A 21,515-nucleotide genomic window follows, 5' to 3' on the forward strand; every position below is an offset into this window, starting at 1 on the left:
TACTTGAAACAACCGGCTTTTAAATCGTTGTCTGGAAGGACACCTGACTACACTATATTGTTGCCTTTCCCTGGGAGCTAGAGGAGGGGGCCGTCTCCCCCTTGCCCTCGTGTATGGACGCCCTTGGAATCACGGTAGCTTCATAACACCGCAAATGACAACCTTCCTCATCAACCATCAGCTTTATCGCCGACTAGTGTTTGGAGCGTTCCCTTAAGCGAAAAATTCCGCTATTAGCATGTACTAAAAATGAGCCTGTATTTTTTTCCTGTCTACAAAGTAACACCTAGTTTGTGGAAGCACTGATGTATCAGTTCGTAAGCGATGTGAATAGTACCTGCAGATGCTAAGTATCACAGGCACCAGCTTAATAAACGTAGCTTGAATGACTGGCGTAGCTGTTTTATTAAATGAAACACTTTGTTATAATGTCAGGCTAAACATTCGTTAAAGGAAAGCGGAAGTATTGAAGTATTCTGTGACAAATTTGTGTGTTTCAATGCCATGTGTGCCGTGGCGTAGTTCTCAACATTTGAAGTGCTTTTCACATGGGCATTCAGAACATAATGGCATAGAAATGAAACAGGGAGGGCTTTTGTGTTTCCAGGTCGCGAGATACTGTCACAGGATATACACAGCGTGTAGTTGAAGGCTACTACTAGTGAATTATAATTTACAACTAAGTGATGTGCTGAGAGTGAACTCTCACGAATGCACTGTCCGCAGCCGAGAAGAATGCGCGCGGCAGGAATTTGGCTCTGAGAAGGGTGACGTGGTCTAGACAATAGTACACACCGTTCTAAAAACATTTGCGTGAATGCAGTTATGTGAACATCTTAACTGTGATTAAGATGTTCGAGCACCGTCAGTTTTCAAGTTTTCAGTGGTCTGATAACTTCCGAAATAACGTCAGTCAAATTTTCCAGTCCTATGTCCATGGTATCAGTAGTTGGTGTATCAGTTTATTAATACTGGTATTGTGCATGCAACTACTGGAATGTTTTTCGTCATGGAACATGTTCTGTTTTATTCAGTTAAAACATCGCTGATCGTAGGACTTTTTCGTTATTTTCTTGCTTTTAATGTGGATGTGATTTCTGCATACACGTTTCACTACAATGTTCCTTAACACTGAAACCATGAATGCCGGACTATGGATCACAACAAGGCTGACCATTTAGTCTAGTGGTAAGATGCTGTTTTTCAGACTGATATCACACCCAGCCCATGGTCAGCAGAGGGGAGGAGGGGATAGGAATATTTTCCCGTTCGCCGCTTCACCTGCCGCAAGCAATCGTCTCTGCTGTCTACTTTATAGTTTGAGCACTAATGAGCCACTACATGGAGTGAAGCAAGTAGGTCTATCTTAGAGGCGTGCCAAAGAAAGAAGGAAGATCAGGGTTCAACGAACTACCGACTCCGAGATAATTAGAGAGGGAGCACAAGCTCGGAATGTTTCAAGGACGGAGGAGGACACCGCCTGTGCCCTTTCAAAGGTACCATCCCTGCAATTTCCTGCAGCGATTAAAGGAAATAACACAAAACCTAAATCTAGATGGCTGAACTTGGATTTGAACCGTCGTCCTCCGGAATGTGTCTCGTGTGCTAAACACAGCGCCACCTCGTTCGGTGCCGGCTAAATAAGCTGAAAACTAGAAGCAGGCCTCCTACTAAAGCAACAAAAATTTAGACAAAGATACTCATCGAACATCTGAAAAGGATATAATGGTAACGCTGCCCGGTGGGAACATTCGTATGAAATGGAACGAGGTAGCAATCAGTTGAAATCTACGCGAATGAAGATACATCGTTGTAGGATGGACTAATTCTTAAGAATAACACCGAAGACCCATGTGTCACTATGGTGACGAGTCATGGGATAGCGATATGTACATATACATATGGCGACAGCATCGCTTACACAAGGTGTAGAAGGGCAGAGCATCAGCGGAGATGTCACTTCTACTTAGGTGATTCATGTGAAAAGGTGTGACATGATTATGGCCGCAAGACGGGAATTAACAGACTTTGAATGCGGAATCCTAGTTGGAGCTAGAGGGATGGGACATTCCATTTCGGAAATCGTTAGAGAATTCAGTATTCCAAGATCCACAGTGTCAAGATGTACCATCAAATTTGACGCATAACCTCACCACGGAAAACGCAGTAACCGCCGGTCTTCACTTAACGACCGAGAGCAGGAGCTATTGCTTAGCGTTGTCAGTGTTAACAGACAAGCAACACTGCGTGAAATAACTGCAGAACCCAATATGAGGCGTAGGACGAACGTACCCGTTAGGCCAGTGCGGCGAACTTTGGCTTTAATCGGCTATGGCAGCAGACGACCGACGCGAGTGCCTTTCGTAATAGCACGACATCGCCTGCAGCGCCTCTCCAGGACTCTTGAGCATATCTGTTGGACGACTGGGAACCTATGGCTTGGTCAGACGAGTCCCGGTTTCAGTTGGGTAATAACCCAATGACCCATATTGTCAATAAGGCACTGCGCAAGTTGGCGGTGGTTCCATAATGATGTGGGTAGTCTTTATATGCAATGGCCTTGGTCCTCTTGGTCTTTGGCCACTTTGAGACCATTTGCTGTCATTGATTGACTTCATGTTTCCAAACAACAATGGAATTTTTATAGATGACAACGCGCCGTGTCATAAGGCCACAACTGTTCGCTGTTGGTTTGAGGAACATTCTGTGCAGTTCGAGTGAATGATTCGACCCATCCAACGCTCATCCAACACTCATGGGATATAACCGAGAGGTCAGTTCGTGAGCAAAATCCTGCGCCACCAACACTTACGCTATTACTGACTGCTATAGCGGCAGAATGGCTAGATATTTCTGCGGGGGACTTCCAACGATTTGTTGAGTCCAAACCACGTCGAGTAGCTGCACTACGCCGGGCGAAAAAGAGGTTCGTCCCGATATTAAGAGGCTTCTATCCTTAGTTTAGATTACTGAAGTAGGGATTCGCAATCAGCAATGAGGGTGCGTTTGAACTGAAGTCTGCAACATGTTTTTTGTTGCAAACGTTTCCAGCGCTGTTCGCAACAGTTTGTTGAGTTCTCTGTAGACACTGGCGGCAAACTTTTCTTGTTGCGTATTCACATCGTCTGCATCTGTATTCCTCAGAGTATTCGCATCGTCGGCTACGCTATGTCTAGTGACGAGGAAAGTACTGATATGCCGTTAATACGGAACAATTTAGGCAAACTAAGAGAAATGAGCAGTTACTGATGATCGGAAACATACTGTAGAAAAAGTGCACAAATAACCTGCTACAGAAACTTTGTTACTCTTCGTTTTTCGGCAACAGGAAATTTATTTCAGATCCTAGTATATTTACATTTTGAAACAACCCATATCTCATACCACGTAAAGTTTACAGAGCACTGGTTGAAAGAGCGGATTACGTAAATGTAATGGTAACTGCAAAGAAATATCTGACATACTTACTTTTCAGTTACACTCCCAAAAATATTTATTTCGTCACTATTACTTGCTCTAGATGAGAGAGAAGAATCGCTACTTTTCGATGCCCTTACCATACCCCACCCTCAATGAAGGCGCTGTTGGTCTGGAGTTCTGCTTCGAAAGCACTTTATTAATTTTGTTCTGCGTAATTGCCCTGTGGAGTGGTGAATTTTCATAATTTGCATGTGACGTACATTGCATACGCACCACACTCTTCTACTCTCTGCCTCTTCTTTCTTCATCAGTGCCTTAGTTACTAAACCACGCGCTATGTGAATGTTGCAGTAAATCACAAGCTGGGTGAGTGTTGTCTGATATTTCGCTGACCTTATGCCGTTTCTGTTTCGGACGAGGAGGAGGAGGGGGGGCAATTCTTGAACTACTTTTAGTGTTACATAACTCCCAGTGACTACGGAAAATGGTAAATGCATCAGTTTGATATCAGGGACTCAGTTCCACAAACGACTGAGTCGACAGTCTTAAGCGAAAGGTAGTTGCTACCTCTGACTGGAATACATGTAACGGCACTGTTGGTGCTAAGATCTTAGGGAGGCAACTTTCAGAGGAGGCAGTATGGACCAAAACAAGAAAAAAGTCTAGAAACATGGGCTTTAAAATGCGTACCTTTGAGCTATGAGCACTTGCTCAGTAGAATAGGTGAATTCCACAGTATCGAAGGTTCATAAGTGCTCATAGCTTTAAGGTATGCATTTTAGACACCATGTTTACTAATATTTTTCTTGTTTTGTCCCATACTACCATCTCAAAGTGGTCTACACCACAATCTTAGCAACAACAGTTCCAGTACATATATTCACTGTCAGAGGTATCAAGACGATTTTCGCCCGTAACTTTCGACTCTGTTGTACGGACCGGTGCCATTGTTGTTGTTGTTGTTGTTGTTGTTGTTGTTGTTGTCTTCAGTCCTGAGACTGGTTTGATGCAGCACTCCATGCTACTATATCCTGTGCAAGCTTCTTCATCTCCCAGTACTTACTGCAACCTACATCCTTCTGAATCTGCTTAGTGTATTCATCTCTTGGTATCCCTCTACGATTTTTACCCTTCACGCTGCCCTCCAATGCTAAATTTGTGATCCCTTGAAGCCTCAGAACATGCCCTACCAACCGGTCCCTTCTTGTCAAGTTGTGCCACAAACTCCTCTTCTCCCCTATTCTATTCATTACCTGCTCATTAGTTACGTGATCTACCCATCTAATCTTCAGCATTTTTCTGTAGCACCACATTTAGAAAGCTTCTATTCTCTTCTCCTCCGGTATATTTTACCCAAGAGGACGCCATCTTCATTTAACCATACAGTAAAGCTGCATGCCCTCGGGAAAAATTACGGCTGTAGTTTCCCCTTGCTTTCAGCCGTTCGCAGTACCAGCACAAGGCCGTTTTGGTTAGTGTTACAAGGCCAGATCAGTCAATCATCATCCAGACTGTTGCCCCTGCAACTACTGAAAAGGCTGCTGCCCCTCTTCAGGAACCACACATTTGTCTGGCCTCTCAACAGATACCCCTCCGTTGTGGTTGCACCTACGGTACGGCCATCTGTATCGATGAGGCACGCAAGCCTCCCCACCAACGGCAAGGTCCATGGTTCATGGGGTAGAGGTGCCATTAGCTCAAATTAATTCATAATCAAACCACGTCGGCTTGTAAACTGTTTCAGGCGCACTACCGCTGCCCGTCTTCCTGTCCTCAAGCTGCTTCTCCCGCTGGTATTTTACAAACACTGACCTAATCTTTTCGTCTACCAAGTTGCTACTTGTGTGAAATGCAGCAGCAGTTTCTGCTAGTCAGTCCTGTTTCCTATTTGCATTTTTATAACTGGAACTTATTACACTCCATGAGCATTCCTCTTCCCCTTAATCTATATCAATTCCAAAAGTGCCCCCTCCACTCCATTGCAATAACAATCAGTTTAACCACAAACGCAAGCGAACCACAGAGCAACAAAAATAAAGCACAAACATTAGCGCCGTACAGCGTCAATGCGTCAGCTTACAGGAAACACCTTCCTTTTATCTTTACCGACATTGCTACTGATAACTGCTTCCGTGTTCATACATTTTTCCAACAGGACATGCAGAAGTTGTCGGAGACATTCTTGGAAACGCTGTATGAACTATTTTGCAAACTTTGTGGACGCGCATTGGAACATTCTGGCTTATGTTAAGCGGTTATATATTCTCAGCGATTTTGAATTTACAGTTATATGAAACTGCCAGATATGGGCACAGTGCAATGACAAAATAGATCAGTCACTTATCTCTTCGGTAAAACGTGGTGTCGACAAAATTATACAGAACCTTATGTTTTGGGAGTTCCAGAACGAAATAGTATGAAAAGACTTTCGCTATATTTCAAAGGAGCTGAACACAATGAGTGGACCAAATAATTGACGAGTCCTGTACATTCAGACCTCTCGTGAAGATAAGTGCCTCACTGAGCAATAAAAATTAATGCAGTATGTCATACGTAAACCAATACCTATTGTAAGCTATCAACTGAAGGTTTCGTATTTGCTCTTTTTCGGAAAAAGAAAACATTCCAGAGGCGCGAATTTTGGATCAGGTTTTGATTATCGTATATTGTAAGGTACGTGATTATTTCACTAAAATACCGGTTGTGTTGTTAGTGTATTCTTAAACGCTATCCATTTGCTTCTCTACTAACTAGCCAGAGTGAAAGTTCGGAAATAAGTGAAAAGTTCATATAGTGCAGGTTCAGTTCTTTATTTACTTTAGCCAATACAGATTTAATCGTTTCTATTTCTCTGGAAGTTTTGAATATTAATTGAGTAGTCTACGAAATTATTTAATTTAGATCAAAGCTAAAATTTGTTGGCATGAGTGATAAGTGTATGACTTTCCGTAGTATTGTTAATTCCGAGGCGGTGGTGTGAGGGTTGTTGCAATTTCTTTCATGTGGGTGACTGCAGCAGTGTGGGAATTGGAGAAACAAACAAGGCTCAATGGCTGCTGTAGAGATAGGAAGACCGTGGAGGAGAAGATGGTTGCCCTTCAGGCGGAACTAGGCAAGGTAAAACAAGATCTCGAAAGGTTACGGGGGATACAGGAAAAGGGGTGGGAAATGACAGGTTATAGAAGAAATAGGAATAGGACTTTCTCAGCGTTGTTGTCAATGTAGAAAACAAGTTTGATCTGTTGTCACGATTGGAAACTGATGAGCTCCAAGAAAAATACGTGGTATTAATACTAGGAATAAGAACAGTCTACACAAAGACCTAAAATCATTTATCTTGGTCCAAAAAGAAGTCCAATATTCAGGAACACACATTTTCAACAAATTGCCAGGAATCAAACTTTGTTTCAGATAAAGCACTGTTTAAACACAGTTTGAAAGACTTTTTGATAGCCAACTTCTACGACTATCTTAACTGGGACTGTTGAACCAGCTTAAGTAAAAACAACTGTTAGCTTACTGTTTTGACAGCATTCTCACGACACTCGAGATTAGGTATTTTGTGTATTAAGTTTATTAAAAACGCTTAACTATGTTTCATTCTGACAATTCTGTAAATATTAGCAGTTCCAGTTTTATGAATATACTGTTTGAAGATCATTTCTGCATTACTGTTTTAAATGTTAAAATTGCCTGCACAGTCCGGTTCTGAAACATCTGCGACAAGAATTACAAAAAAGAATTTTTTAATGAAAACTCTACTAGTACGGAACGAATGGTGCCATATTCAGCCTCTTAACACGAAAGTTTTCAACTCTTAGAAACGCAAGACATGCAGAAAAAATCGCTAATTCTAGACATTGAATAACTTTTCTGAGTTTTGACTAGTGTATCACACCTTATAATGCCTGAATTTCGTTTTAACATCTTTTATTACCAAAAACGCAAATAATGAACGTGGGTAAAGTATCCTGGACAGAAATTTTATTTTTCCATCGTTATGTTTAACCTTAGAACACCAAAGGGGGTGGAGATACTACATTGCTACTAAACCATCGTAAATTTTATAACATATTTTACTCAAAAGGATTTATTTTTTATGCACTTGTTAACTACAATTATAACTTCTCCAATGGTGTATCACAAAGGAAGTACAAAATGTGCTGACAATACCAGACTGGCAGGAACCGCGAATTGATACCAACTTAAATTTTACGAAGGTTTTATAACCTAGAGTTAAAAACTACAATAACATTATGAAAAATGCGATGTTTCCCTTTGTTTTTTGCAGTCAGTTTTAACAGAAAACCAGTAAACAACAACGGCACGAATTTATTCAGGCATTTGAAAATAAAAGGGCCAAGATTGTTAGCATTTTGGTATCTTTTTAACAGCTGAAAATGGTTCACCCATTCATATATTTAGCAGAAAACCGATCGAGCGCCATAACTGTTACACAACCGTTAATTTAGGGTGACCTCCGGACTGTAAAGAGTTTCGACAATCGTCAGTCTCAGAATTCCGATGTTTTCCACTCATGGCGTGCACAATCAAAAGAAGCCTTGCGGAACTGCTCTTAATTCCAATGATTTTTTTTGGTTGTGTAAAGGCGAGTGGCTACTCTGTCGTAAAGGAGCGTTACATCGGCGAGAGGGCACTAGTATCCCTTGTAAACAATACTCACCTAGAACTGCTTGTATTTGCTGCTTGTTGCCCATGTGTCACAGGTAGCCTTGGACGCTAACCTACTTGTGCTGAATGACATTTTTTCTCAGTATCGCTAAAAGAGTGAGCAACAGCGGACTTGCAATGCAATTGTGGCCTCCGCTTCGATACACACACACACACACACACACACACACACACACACACACACACACACACACACACACACACAAAAATCTTGTATCTGCTAATGAGTGCTGACGTATTTAAACCTAACATGTGTACATGTTTGCAAGTGAAAGGTAGCATAGATACAAGAGAATGCACGAGATAATTCTGGTAAGTGTAAAGATAATTATTTTGAAGTAAATGTTAGGTGGTTTTATGGATTGAGAGCTATTGGCAAAAGACACACTGCAGCAGAAACAATGTGTGCCGTAATGAATATGACACGCCCACCTTGTAAAATCGACAAGTATGCAGGATTTATTGGAGCTGCTGTGGAATCTGTAGCATGTGAGTTAATGAAGAGTGCTGCAAAAGAAGCTGTTGAAATAATGGTATGACTGACATACCAGTAGCTTTTGATGGCTCTTGGCAGAAGCGCGGCTACAGTTCTAAGAAGTCTGCTGTTCCGGTGACCAGTGTGGATACTGGAAAGATAATAGATTTCCAGATTTTAATCAAACATTGTTATAAGTGTAAATCGGGGAATGAAGAAGGGCATATCTGTGACAGAAATTACGAAAGAACAAGTGGTGGTATGGAAGCCTCTGCAGCTATTGAAAGCTTTAGTCGATCTGTGAACAAAAGGGGAGTGTGTTCACCAAGTTCTTAGGTGATGGAGACTCAAAAGAATATAACAGTGTAGTAGCCGCTGAGCCTTATAGTGAGAAGATGTGTTGGTCATGTCCAGAAGAGGATGGGCACCAGGTTGAGGAAGTTGAAACAAAGTTTGAGAGACAAGAAACTTTCTGATGGTGAAACCATAAGAGGCAGGCTGATAGATTGATGAACTACAGCAGTATTATGGGCTGCCATTAGAAATAACACTGAGGATTTGTTGAAAACGAAGCAGGCAGTATGGGCTATCTTCTTCCACAGATTGGCAACTGATGAAAAACCAGTAAACCATTTTTGCCCTCCTGGACCTGATTCATGGTGCAATTACCGCACTGGTCAGTACTCAAAGAGTTCATACTGCCATAAACATTCCATCCCAGCAGCAGTCATGGATATCATAAAACCTTTTTACAGAGACCTGGCAAATCCCGAATTACTGAAGAAGTGTCTGCGTGGTCAGACTCAAAATCCCAAAGAGTCGTTCAATAATCTTAAATTGACTCTTACCAAAAAAGCGTTTTCGTTGGAATGAAGACACTCAAGTGGGGGTCAGTGACACTGTTATTGCTTTTTATGATGGCAAGATTGGTAGGGTGAAAGTGCTACAGCATATGGGAATTAATCCTGGAACAAACTGCATCAGAGAACTTGGACGGATGGACAAGGTTCGCATTGATGAAGCAGAGTATGCAGCACCGTTGGCCACTAAGTAGTCCAGAAAGAAAAGAAAAGAACTTGGAAAAAGATCAAGAGGATAATATACAGTATGGTGCAGGATGCTTCTGAGTGACAAAAAATAAAAATTAAGCATATTTTAAGTGAATTACAGTCTTTTGAAACTTTAGAAGCCGTTCCTGAAAATTTACATTTTCTGTTCCATTTTTCCCTTAATCTCAGAAACCACTTCGAGTACAGTATTCAAATTTTCAGGGAGTAATAAATAACTTACATATCTTGAGTCTACTGAACTAAAAGAACAAAATGTTGCGTGTAATTAAAATTATTTAGGATAACGTACAAAGCACACAAGATTTTAAGCGTGTAATTAAAAAATTGTATTTCCGAAAGCAGTGGCTAAAACGCAATTATTGTACTTCAGTAGACTCAGAATATACAGTTTGATGGCCTGTAAAAGTTTCATGTCAATAGCTACAGTGGTTCCTAAAATACAGGGAAGCCAAGTCACTAAATTTAACATTGTCGGGGTAGGGCGTTCCGTTTGCCCTTAATGTCGACATCATGGTTTGCGTAATATAATTTTTGGTTTTGTGTATGATTTTGACAAACCTTATGATCAGTAGTTTTAGCAAGAAACTTAAGTAAATAAAATAATTTTCTACACTGTAGATATCGTTAATGTTCATTTTAGACCTGAAAATTTACCTTTGAAAATTTCTTTTCTAAAAGCCAACGTATGAAATCCCTAGTATTTTCAGAAGAATATGAACATTGCCTGTATTGTTACTGATACCACAGTTCTTTATTATCCCATCAGGCTTGTCTGAATTTATTTCCATGCATAAAGTGGACTAATTTGGAACAACTATATGTTATATTCACCCAAAAATGATTGAGGCAAACAATAATTTGTGTTGACTACAGCACAGTACAGTACAGTAATAATCTAAACCTGAGTTTAAACATCACTGAAGAATAAATATCAAAATATAATTTTTTAAACTTTCACACTCTAAATGAATGATTTTTGTGTAATGCGTGTAAAGTGCCATGAAGGATCAACGGCGGAAGCTTCAAAGAGTTATCTGTCAAATGTTGTTCTGAATGTACACGCAGTGACTATGTGGACAGCATCAGAATTCTGAGAGATACTGACTATTATCGAAACGGTTTCTAGCCTGAAGGCTAATTGCAGTTTACTAGCGGTTACTTTTATAACAATTATCGCGTTCGAGCGGTTTTCTGCTAAATGTGAGGAAGTGTGAACTATTTTGAACTGTTAAAAAGGTTATCTACTTTTATAGATACATATTTACTCATTTCGGAAGACCAAATAATTCACGCCGTTGGGGTTTACAGTTATCTGTTAAAACTGACTCCGAGGAAGTAAAACGTTTTCATAATTTTATAACTGTTTTGAAACGACTTTTTTCCAAAATAAGCATCCTACGTAATATGAAGCGTTTCTAAAGAAACCAGTTTCTATATGATGATTTCTCAATTACAATATAATCAATCCGCCGCCGTGGCAGAGGACGCGCGATTTGAAACTGGCAAGCGACGCTATTGCCACTCTAACGGCAATATCCACTGCCCCGCAAATACGAGTCCTTTACAGTAAGCCTTCTGACTGTAGAGACTGTTGTTACAGCATTTGGTTAACAAGATACGAACATCACTTAAGTGCGTCAGCAGCACAGAGCTGCTGTTCGGTGTGGTGACAAGAGCACTAGGTAGCTCGTACGGGAAATGGCCATCAGCGAAAGGATTTTTCCTGTCACGCGCGGCTCAGTGACAACAGGTTGCCGTGCAACAACATGGCCCCAAGCTTGCAAAGATTATTTTCTCCAGTGCTAGTCAGGCCATTAAATTTACGCGTGACTGTCAACAAAACTGTAAACATAAATTCGTGTGTTGAAAAGGCAACGATGAGTCAGATTCACTCTTATTCTGGTGTGTAAACGTTGGTTGTATACTAGACTAACTGTTCTCATATCTTTGTCACTGATCTCCAAAGAAATTGCTAGGACTCGCGGAATAAAAATTACACAACACTTGCAATGATCGAAAGTTTCTTCGATGACCCCGCTGGTTCCGTGGTACAAGCGCAGTCCGCTCTGCTAGACAGAGGTGCTAATACACATAACGGGACTTTGTATATGTCATAAGTAGAACTTTTAATGCTTATCTTTTATGATATGCAATACTACAATAAATCCGAACAGAACTCAGCAACGACTGACAGGGTTAAAGCCTCCACGTCCATCCCACTCAGAAGTTAGTCACGTACAGAGTGGCCCTTGTTAATGGTGACTACTTCCTTAGAATACACAACATAGAAGATGATTCAACTGTTTGCCTCTCCGTCCGAAAGCGGGTGCATTGGGATGTTACGTCGACAACTCACTATGACACTCACGTGACGCGTACCAATACGCGAGTGTGTTTCCCAGTCCTACGTCACACCACGTCACCAAAGGGAGGCTCACATGCGTCAAGGCCTATTCCGGAAAGTGTGGGTGACGCTGGTGAAAGTAGAACAACAGATCGATGCTTCCTCGGGGCACGTGATGCTGACGTACCGCCGGAGCACTCTGTGTATCCAAAATTACACAGTGGCAGCTTGCATCAACAGGCTGAGACACGTACTTCATTCAACCAAGTTCGCTTCTTAACAATTCAAACGCGATTTTAGTCACGTAAGCCTCGCTAGCAACAGCTTGAAATCAGTAACCTGTAGCAGTAATTGCCGGCTAATATGATACTCTTTCCCCTCCCCACCCCACTTCTCTACCGTCCTCTCCTTACCATCTCTCTCTCTCTCTCTCTCTCTCTCTCTCTCTCTCACACACACACACACACACACACACACACACACACACAAAAGAGAGAGAGAGAAGAAGATACTAAATATCGGCGTGTTAGGTAGATGATCCTAATGTCAAGTACAAGCTATTCATATACGATACTCACAAATCTGAACAAGTATCCCAATGCTCGTCGGGTGGCACAAGCTCTTGCGAGATGAACCTTATTAAGCACACAACTGACAGTGACGTCTAAGTAGCAACTTACTAGTATACACAGCTCCGTCCCTAGCTGCTCCGCAACTGTTATGTGACAGCGCACGACGGCGTCTCTTGGCACTACGCCGGCGCTGCAGAGGGCAGCAGTGTTGCCAACTGTCGCGAAGCGTTCAGATACCACTTGGCGATAGCCGGTACGGCGTGCACACTACTATAGGAAGCACCGTTTCCTCCTTGCCGACGCGTTTTCACTGAAATCTGGATCCGATTCCGGCAGCACTGTCTAGATAAATGAGCACTACCTTACGTCAGTAGCTAGTCTGATTGCGACACTTCCTCGAAAAGTTCGCTGATGTAGAAAAGACACGGTTATTCACAAAAAAAGTGGTTGGTTTACGTTATCTACCGGCAGGTACTTCAGATACCTACTGCGAATCAAATCAATTGTCGGTGTAAGTAATCTACAGATTCTTCAGATACGCGGAATAAATGAATGAAGACATAAATAAAATAAGAAATGATCATGACTGAAAGCTCACTTTCTCCTTCTAGCAGTTAAACATCACAGTGACTCAGCAAATAATTTATGTGCAGTTGTTATTTTATACTGTACTAGTGTTTCCCCTATCGACTTTCATTATTCATCCTCAGATTATTTTACAATGCCAGTATTGTAGTCTGTTATACACAACAATAAATACATCCAGGAATATATAATTACAGGACTACTTTTACAAAGTTTAAGACATTGGACATCTACAAAGATATTCTTCAACCCATCTTGCGGTGTACGGTGGTGGGTACTACTATCATTTCCCCCTTTTTCCAGTCACAACTGTTACGCGGGATTAATGGCTTTTGCTATACCTCCACAAGAGCTCGAAATTATCTCTATCTTCAAAGTCATTTCGCGAGATGTATGACAAGGAAAGGAATATAGTGTATGAGTCGTTCTCGTTGGGACGTGCGTTTATGGAATTCCAACTGTAAACATCCCCATGACCGATGTTTGAACTGGAGTTGAATTAGTACCACTTTTATGCTCTTACGTAACTTGAGCAAACAAACCTGTGACGAAATGTACTGCTCTTCTTTGTATCTTTTCTCTAATAGATCTACCTGGTCTGGATCCCAGAGACATCAACGGCACCTACTCAATAATCGGTTTCAAGAGGGATTTTAAACTACCGGTACCTTTTCTGTGGGCGAACTATCTTGCTATCTATGGACATTAGTATTTGACTTCTCGGTTACAAATAAAAAATACGTGTTTCGGTGTTTTTGGAAACTGAACCTCTAAGGAGGTGAAATAGGGTCAGACTGATTCACTGACTCATCATCGCCCAGCCGAAACCGCTAAGGATAGGACTTGAAGTTTGGAGAGGGTGTGGTCTTATACGGCAGGCGTCGTTTAAGAAGGGATTGTCCGAAATTCCAATCGTAAGAGGATGAAATAGGGGATGAAAGGCTTTAGGAAAGTATGTTGCTATTAAGGGAATTTTGAAGCCAGAACTACGAAAACTGGTATCTGGTTTCTCAGTCAGAAAATTAACGAAATACATGTTTTAGCATTTTTGGAAATTTAAGCACTAAAGGAGTAAAATAGTGGGTGAAAGTGTTTTTGAAAATAAATAATTACTAAAGAACTATTAAAGGATTTTTAAGGCTACATCTGTGACAACTGATACTCGGCTTTTCGTTTAGAAATAAAAAAAATATATTTTTCAATATTTCCGGTATTCAACCACTACCTAAATGACCGCAATAGGGGATGGAAATTTTTACGAAAATATACCATTTCCGAGGAAATATCAGCTTCAGCGACTGTTGTAAATATAGTACAATGTTAGTTTTTCATAGAGGTATGTTCCGTCTACGCAATTGATTGAAGACAGTTTGTTTATTGCCATACGCATTTCACTTATTTTATTTGTGCAGCATCTTCAGTGGCCTGTAATACATGTTTCTTTTCATACATATGATAAGTGTATTATGTGGTAGTTACAATACGTTACTATGTAACATTTTTGAATGTTTTTCTCTTTTTTTTCAGGTTAGAATCAAATTCACGACGGAAAACAGAAAAAAATGTTCGTTTTCTTTAACGGTGCCATTGCTCTGCTTTGTATCAACACCGCTAGCTCTGTAGCACTGTTGTGAGGTACTCGTCGACTAAGCAATTGAACTACGCTTCCTTAGCCTCATGCTGTGCACACCATTGGATACCTCCAGTACCGCTCCTTGTTGCGATTAGAAGTCAATATTGTGGCTGCATGGCAGACAATACGTGGGGCGTTGAATGCCGTAAACGTCATTGGCCTTTTGCGACCTCGCACTCTATGGGTTCCTTGTGAGTATTTCGAGATGAAGAACCAAAGGTTCGGAAACGAATAATTAATGCAGTGCGTCGTATTTATGGCACGCTAGTTGATTGCGATCCACTAGGATGACTGTACAGATGCAGCTGTAATTATTGCTATTCTGATCAGATGAAGCGCCATCTGTCGGACATTTTTTGAACTTTTGTATTTTTTTGGTTCTAATAAAACCCCATGTCATTCCAAGCATGTGTGTCCATTTGCACCTCTCTATCTACATTATTCCGTGATTTATTCAGTATTCAAATTTATACTGACTTCTTGTGAATCTTCAGGTTTTCGCGGCGCAATGACTGCTCCATTAAGTTTCGGTAATGCAGCCGCATGTATTCTGCTTCTTCTTCTAATATTTCGGCTGTATACCTTTCAGCCATCTTCAGAGAGAGCCGTACGACTGACGCTCCAGCGCTCGCTCCATCCTTTTAAACTCGCGGACCACACCACTGCGCATGCGGCCACAGATAAACAAGGCGCCAGTGACGTTGATTGGCGGCAAAGACGTACAATATGCATGAGTTACGTCTGTGACTGCGCATTCGATCCATGCTGGGAGGTCGATATATTACTGGGAGCTGAACTGTAGCGACGTCTTTGTAAGTTCAATATTGAAAGTGCCGGATTCCATGATTTATCTAATGTGAAACCGCTGTCTCTATTAATTAAATTCTTCGTCAAGCGGACTTCAATGGCCTCTTTTACTACGGAGTCCCAGAAAGATGAAACAGAAGTCAGAATTTCGACATTTTCATATACCATAGAGTGACCAGAATCAATACAATGCTCTGCCACAGCCGATTTACTGGGTTGTAAGAGCCGAGTGTACCTGCGATGTTCCGTACACCTCTCTTGGACTGTACGATTCGTTTGTCCGATGTATGAAAGGCCACATTCACATGGTATCTTGTAAACTCCAGGCTTGCGGAGTAGTAAGTCATCTTTAACGGAACCCAGGAGTGCAGCCGTCTTCGCCGGTCGACGAAAAGTCACTTTTACTTTATGTTTAGTGAGGATCCGTCCTATTTTGGATGAAAGGCTTCCCACATACGGCAGGAAAGCCATGGATTTAAATGTTTCCTCGTCATCTTCTGCATTCCTTATGGACACCTTAGGTTTTATTTGTAGTGCCTTACGTATCTGTTGTGGAGAATACCCGTTGTCCTCAAAAACTCTCTTCAGATGTAAAAGTTCGTCTTTTAAACTACTTTCATCAGATATGATGTGTGCTCGGTGTACCAAAGTTCTTAGAACACTACTCGTCTGCGAAGGATGGTGACAGCTATTTGCATGTAAATATAAGTCCGTATGGGTCGGTTTCCGATATACTGCATGACCCAAAGTGCCATCTTCTTTGCGCCGAACCAAGACATCCAAAAGTGGAAGACATCCCTCCTTTTCCACTTCCATTGTGAACTGAATTTGTCCATGGATGGAATTCAGATGGGTTAAGAAGTCCTGCAATTTGTCCTCGCCATGGGGCCACACTACAAAGGTATCATCAACGTACCTCCAAAAAACTGTAGGCTTCAAACTAGCAGACTCCAGGGCCTTCTCCTCGAAGTCCTCCATAAATAAATTGGCCACCAAGGACTTCGAGGAGAAGGCCCTGGAGTCTGCTAGTTTGAAGCCTACAGTTTTTTGGAGGTACGTTGATGATACCTTTGTAGTGTGGCCCCATGGCGAGGACAAATTGCAGGACCTCTTAAACCATCTGAATTCCATCCATGGACAAATTCAGTTCACAATGGAAGTGGAAAAGGAGGGATGTCTTCCACTTTTGGATGTCTTGGTTCGGCGCAAAGAAGATGGCACTTTGGGTCATGCAGTATATCGGAAACCGACCCATACGGACTTATTTTACATGCAAATAGCTGTCACCATCCTTCGCAGACGAGTAGTGTTCTAAGAACTTTGGTACACCGAGCACACGTCATATCTGATGAAAGTAGTTTAAAAGACGAACTTTTACATCTGAAGAGAGTTTTTGAGGACAACGGGTATTCTCCACAACAGATACGTAAGGCACTACAAATAAAACCTAAGGTGTCCATAAGGAATGCAGAAGATGACGAGGAAACATTTAAATCCATGGCTTTCCTGCCGTATGTGGGAAGCCTTTCATCCAAAATAGGACGGATCCTCACTAAACATAAAGTAAAAGTGATTTTTCGTCGACCGGCGAAGACGGCTGCACTCCTGGGTTCCGTTAAAGATGACTTACTACTCCGCAAGCCTGGAGTTTACAAGATACCATGTGAATGTGGCCTTTCATACATCGGACAAACGAATCGTACAGTCCAAGAGAGGTGTACGGAACATCGCAGGTACACTCGGCTCTTACAACCCAGTAAATCGGCTGTGGCAGAGCATTGTATTGATTCTGGTCACTCTATGGTATATGAAAATGTCGAAATTCTGACTTCTGTTTCATCTTTCTGGGACTCCGTAGTAAAAGAGGCCATTGAAATCCGCTTGACGAAGAATTTAATTAATAGAGACAGCGGTTTCACATTAGATAAATCATGGAATCCGGCACTTTCAATATTGAACTTACAAAGACGTCGCTACAGTTCAGCTCCCAGTAATATATCGACCCCCCAGCATGGATCGAATGCGCAGTCACAGACGTAACTCATGCATATTGTACGTCTTTGCCGCCAATCAACGTCACTGGCGCCTTGTTTATCTGTGGCCGCATGCGCAGTGGTGTGGTCCGCGAGTTTAAAAGGATGGAGCGAGCGCTGGAGCGTCAGTCGTACGGCTCTCTCTGAAGATGGCTGAAAGGTATACAGCCGAAATATTAGAAGAAGAAGTAGAATACATGCGGCTGCATTCCCGAAACTTAATGGAGCTTATACTGACTTGATCACCCGGTATATAACTGCTCTCTAGTGTGACATATGTATCTATATTTATTAAAGGCATTGTCCTGACTGACTGACTGACTTGTCAACTTCCCAACAAACCCGCCAAGGGCAGAAACTTAAAATTTGCAGAGGATGTTGATATCAGTACTGTAGGCGCCGTTTAAGAAGGAGTTATTCGAAATTCCACATCATAGAGTGTGAAATAATAGATGAGAGGCTTTTTGAAAATATGTCGGTATTAAGATAATTCTGAAGATAGAACTAAGAATATTGGTATTTGGTTTCTCGGTAAGAAATAAAGAAACGCATGTTTCAGCATTTTTAGAGGTTCAACCACTAAGAGGGTAAAATAGTGGGTGAAAGTTTTTTGAAAATAAACAATTATAATGGTGCCCCTACAGCATTTTCACAGCTACGTCTATAAAAATGGGTATTTGACTTCTCGGTTGGAATTTAAAAAAATATGTGTTCCAGTGCTTCTGGAATTCAACACCTAAGGAGATGAAAATTTTTAAGAATATATTTCGTTGTACTAAAACTTTTTAAGGCTAAACCGATAAAAATTGGTATTTGATTTCTCGGTTAGACGTACAGAAATAAGCGTTAAGGGATGAAAGTTTCTGTGGAAATATCACCACAAGAACTCAAAAGACGTGATAAACAAATGCTTCAGACTTATGCTACCAGCATCTCTTTTAGTTATAAGTACATTCGGAAAAGACCCATGCTTCTATGGCCTTAATTAGCCTGAATAGAAGGTTTAGCAATTTGAGAACCATAAAAATTTGGTAAAAGAAAATAAAAATATCTGTGCAGACCATACAGTATACGCGAGCGAAGTAGCGGGCGCTATGTTAATATTAAATAAAAATGAATCTTAATTAAGCGATCGGGGTAGCGCAGTGGTTAGCGCACTGAACTCGTATTCGGGAGGACGGCAGTTGAAACCCGTGTCCGGCCATCCTGATTTAGGTTTTCCGTGCTTTTCCTAAATCGCTAAATCGCTTAGGGCTAATGCCTGGATGGTTCCTTCGAAGGGGGTACGGTCGTTTTCCTTCTCCATCCTTCCATAATCCGAGTTTGTGCTCCGTCTCTAATGACTTCGTTGTTGTCGGGATGTTAAACACTAATCTTCTCCTCCTCTACAGTATCTTAATATGCACTTGAGTGCGGCATTTGCATATTAAATAAAAATTATTAGGAGTTTCAACAGGAAGAATTCAGGATTAGCTATAGACATTAATTTGTAGAAGCAAAGTTCCTTTGGACGACGGTAGTTCAAATAAATATACAAATTACATTTATTCATGTTGTTGTTGTTGTTGTTGTGGTCTTCAGTCCTGAGGCTGGTTTGATGCAGCTCTCCATGTTACTCTATCCTGTGCAAGCTTCTTCATCTCCCAGTACTTACTGCAACCTACATCCTTCTGAATCTGCTTAGTGTATTCATCGCTTGGTCTCCCTCTACGATTTTTACTCTCCACGCTGCCCTCCAATGCTAAATTTGTGATCTCTTGATGCCTCAGAACATTTCCTCCCAACCGGACCCTTCTTTTGTCAAGTTTTGCCACAAACTCATCTTCTCCCCAATTCTGTTCAATACCTCCTCATTAGTTATGTGATCTACCCATCTAATCTTCAGCATTCTTCTGTAGCACCACATTTCGAAAGCTTCTATTCTCTTCTTGTCCAAACTGTATATCGTCCATGTTTCACTTCCATACATGGCTACACTCCATACAAATACTTTCAGAAACGACTTCCTGACACTTAAATCTGTACTCGATGTTAACAAATTTCTCTTCTTCAGAAACGCTTTCCTTGCCATTGCCAGTCTACATTTTACATCCTCTCTACTTCTACCATCATCAGTTATTTTGCTCCCCAAATAGCAAAACTCCTTTACTACTTTGAGTGTCTCATTTCCTAATCTAATTCCCTCAGCATCACCCGACTTAATTCGACTACATTCCATTATCCTCGATTTGCTTTTGTTGATGTTCATCTTATATCCTTCTTTCAAGACACTGTCCATTCCATTCAACTGCTCTTCCAAGTCCTTTGCTGTCTCTGACAGAATTACAATGTCATCGGCGAACCTCAATGTTTTTATTTCTTCTCCATGGATTTTAATACCTACTCCGAATTTTTCTTTTGTTTCCTTTACTGCTTGCTCAATATACAGATTGAATAACATCGTGGACAGGCTACAACCCTGTCTCACTCCCTTCCCATCCACTGCTTCCCTTTCAAGCCCCTCGATTCTTATAACTGCCATCTGGTTTCTGTACAAATTGTAAATAGCCTTTCGCTCCCTGTATTTTACCCCTGCCACATTTAGAATTTGAAAGAGAGTATTCCAGTCAACATTGTCAAAAGCTTTCTCTAAGTCTACAAATGCTAGAAACGTAGGTTTGCCTTTCCTTAATCTTTCTTCTAAGATAAGTCGTAGAGTCAGTATTGCCTCACGTGTTCCAATATTTCTACGGAATCCAAACTGATCTTCCCCGAGGTCGGCTTCTACCAGTTTTCCCATTCGTCTGTAAAGAATTCGCTTTAGTACTTTGCAGCTGTGACTTATTAAACTGATAGTTCGGTAATTTTCACATCTGTCAACACCTGCTTTCTTTGGGATTGGAATTATTATATTCTTCTTGAAGTCTGAGGGTATTTCGCCTGTCTCGTACATCTTGCTCACCATATGGCAGTGTTTTGTCAGGATTGGCTCTCCCAAGGCTGTCAGTAGTTCTAATGGAATGTTGTCTACTCCCGGGGCCTTGTTTCGACTGACGACTTTCAGTGCTCTGACAAACTCTTCACGCAGTACCGTATCTCCCATTTCATCATCATCTACATCCTCTTCCATTTCCATAATATTGTCCTCAAGTACATCGCTCTTATATAGACCCTAGATATACTCCTTCCACCTTTATGCTTTCCCTTCTTTGTTTACAACTCGGTTTCCATCTGAGCTCTTGATATTCATACAAGTGGCTCTCTTTTCTCCAAAGGTCTCTTTAATTTTCCTGTAGGCAGTATCTATCTTACCCCTAGTGAGACAAGCCTCTACATCCTTACATTTGTCCTCTAGCCATCCCTGCTTAGCCATTTTGCACTTCCTGTCGACTTAATTTTTGAGACGTTTGTATTCCTTTTTGCCTGCTTCATTTACTGCATTTTTATATTTTCTCCTTTAATCAATAAAATTCAATATTTCTTCTCTTACCCAAGAATTTCTACTAGCCCTCGTCTTTTTACCTACTTGATCCTCTGCTGCCTTCACTACTTCATCCCTCAGAGCTACCCATTCTTCTTCTACTGTATTTCTTTCCCCCATTCCTGTCTATTGTTCCCTTATGATCTCCCTGAAACTCTGTACAACCTCTGGTTTAGTCAGTTTATCCTGGTCCCATCTCCTTAAATTCCCACCTTTTTGCAATTTCTTCATTTTTAATCTACAGTTCATAACCAATAGATTGTGGTCAGAGTCCACATCTGCCCCTGGAAATGTCTTACAATTTTAAACCTGGTTCCTACATCTCAGTCTTACCATTATATAATCTATCTGATACCTTTTAGTATCTCCAGGATTCTTCCAGGTATACAACTTTCTTTTATGATTCTTGAACCAAGTGTTAGCT

The 21,515-nt window shown here is 41.2% G+C and overlaps 1 protein-coding gene across 3 annotated transcripts in view; it reads right to left on the reverse strand.

Moving 5' to 3' along the window:
- Positions 1–12,787, reverse strand: part of LOC126249524 (annexin B9-like) — a 151,316-nt gene extending 138,529 nt beyond the window's left edge. Inside the window, exon 1 of one of the 3 annotated variants that reach the window (XM_049951204.1) lies at positions 12,682–12,787. The gene's annotated coding sequence lies outside the window, so the exon portion shown is untranslated. Of the gene's footprint in view, positions 1–8,660; positions 8,713–12,579 lie in introns of those variants that run through there. The other 2 variants (XM_049951196.1, XM_049951211.1) reach the window with 2 other exon arrangements.
- Between the last annotated feature and the right edge of the window lie 8,728 nt (positions 12,788–21,515).

This window comes from Schistocerca nitens, chromosome 1, assembly GCF_023898315.1.
Source record: "Schistocerca nitens isolate TAMUIC-IGC-003100 chromosome 1, iqSchNite1.1, whole genome shotgun sequence".
NCBI lineage: Eukaryota > Metazoa > Arthropoda > Insecta > Orthoptera > Acrididae > Schistocerca > Schistocerca nitens.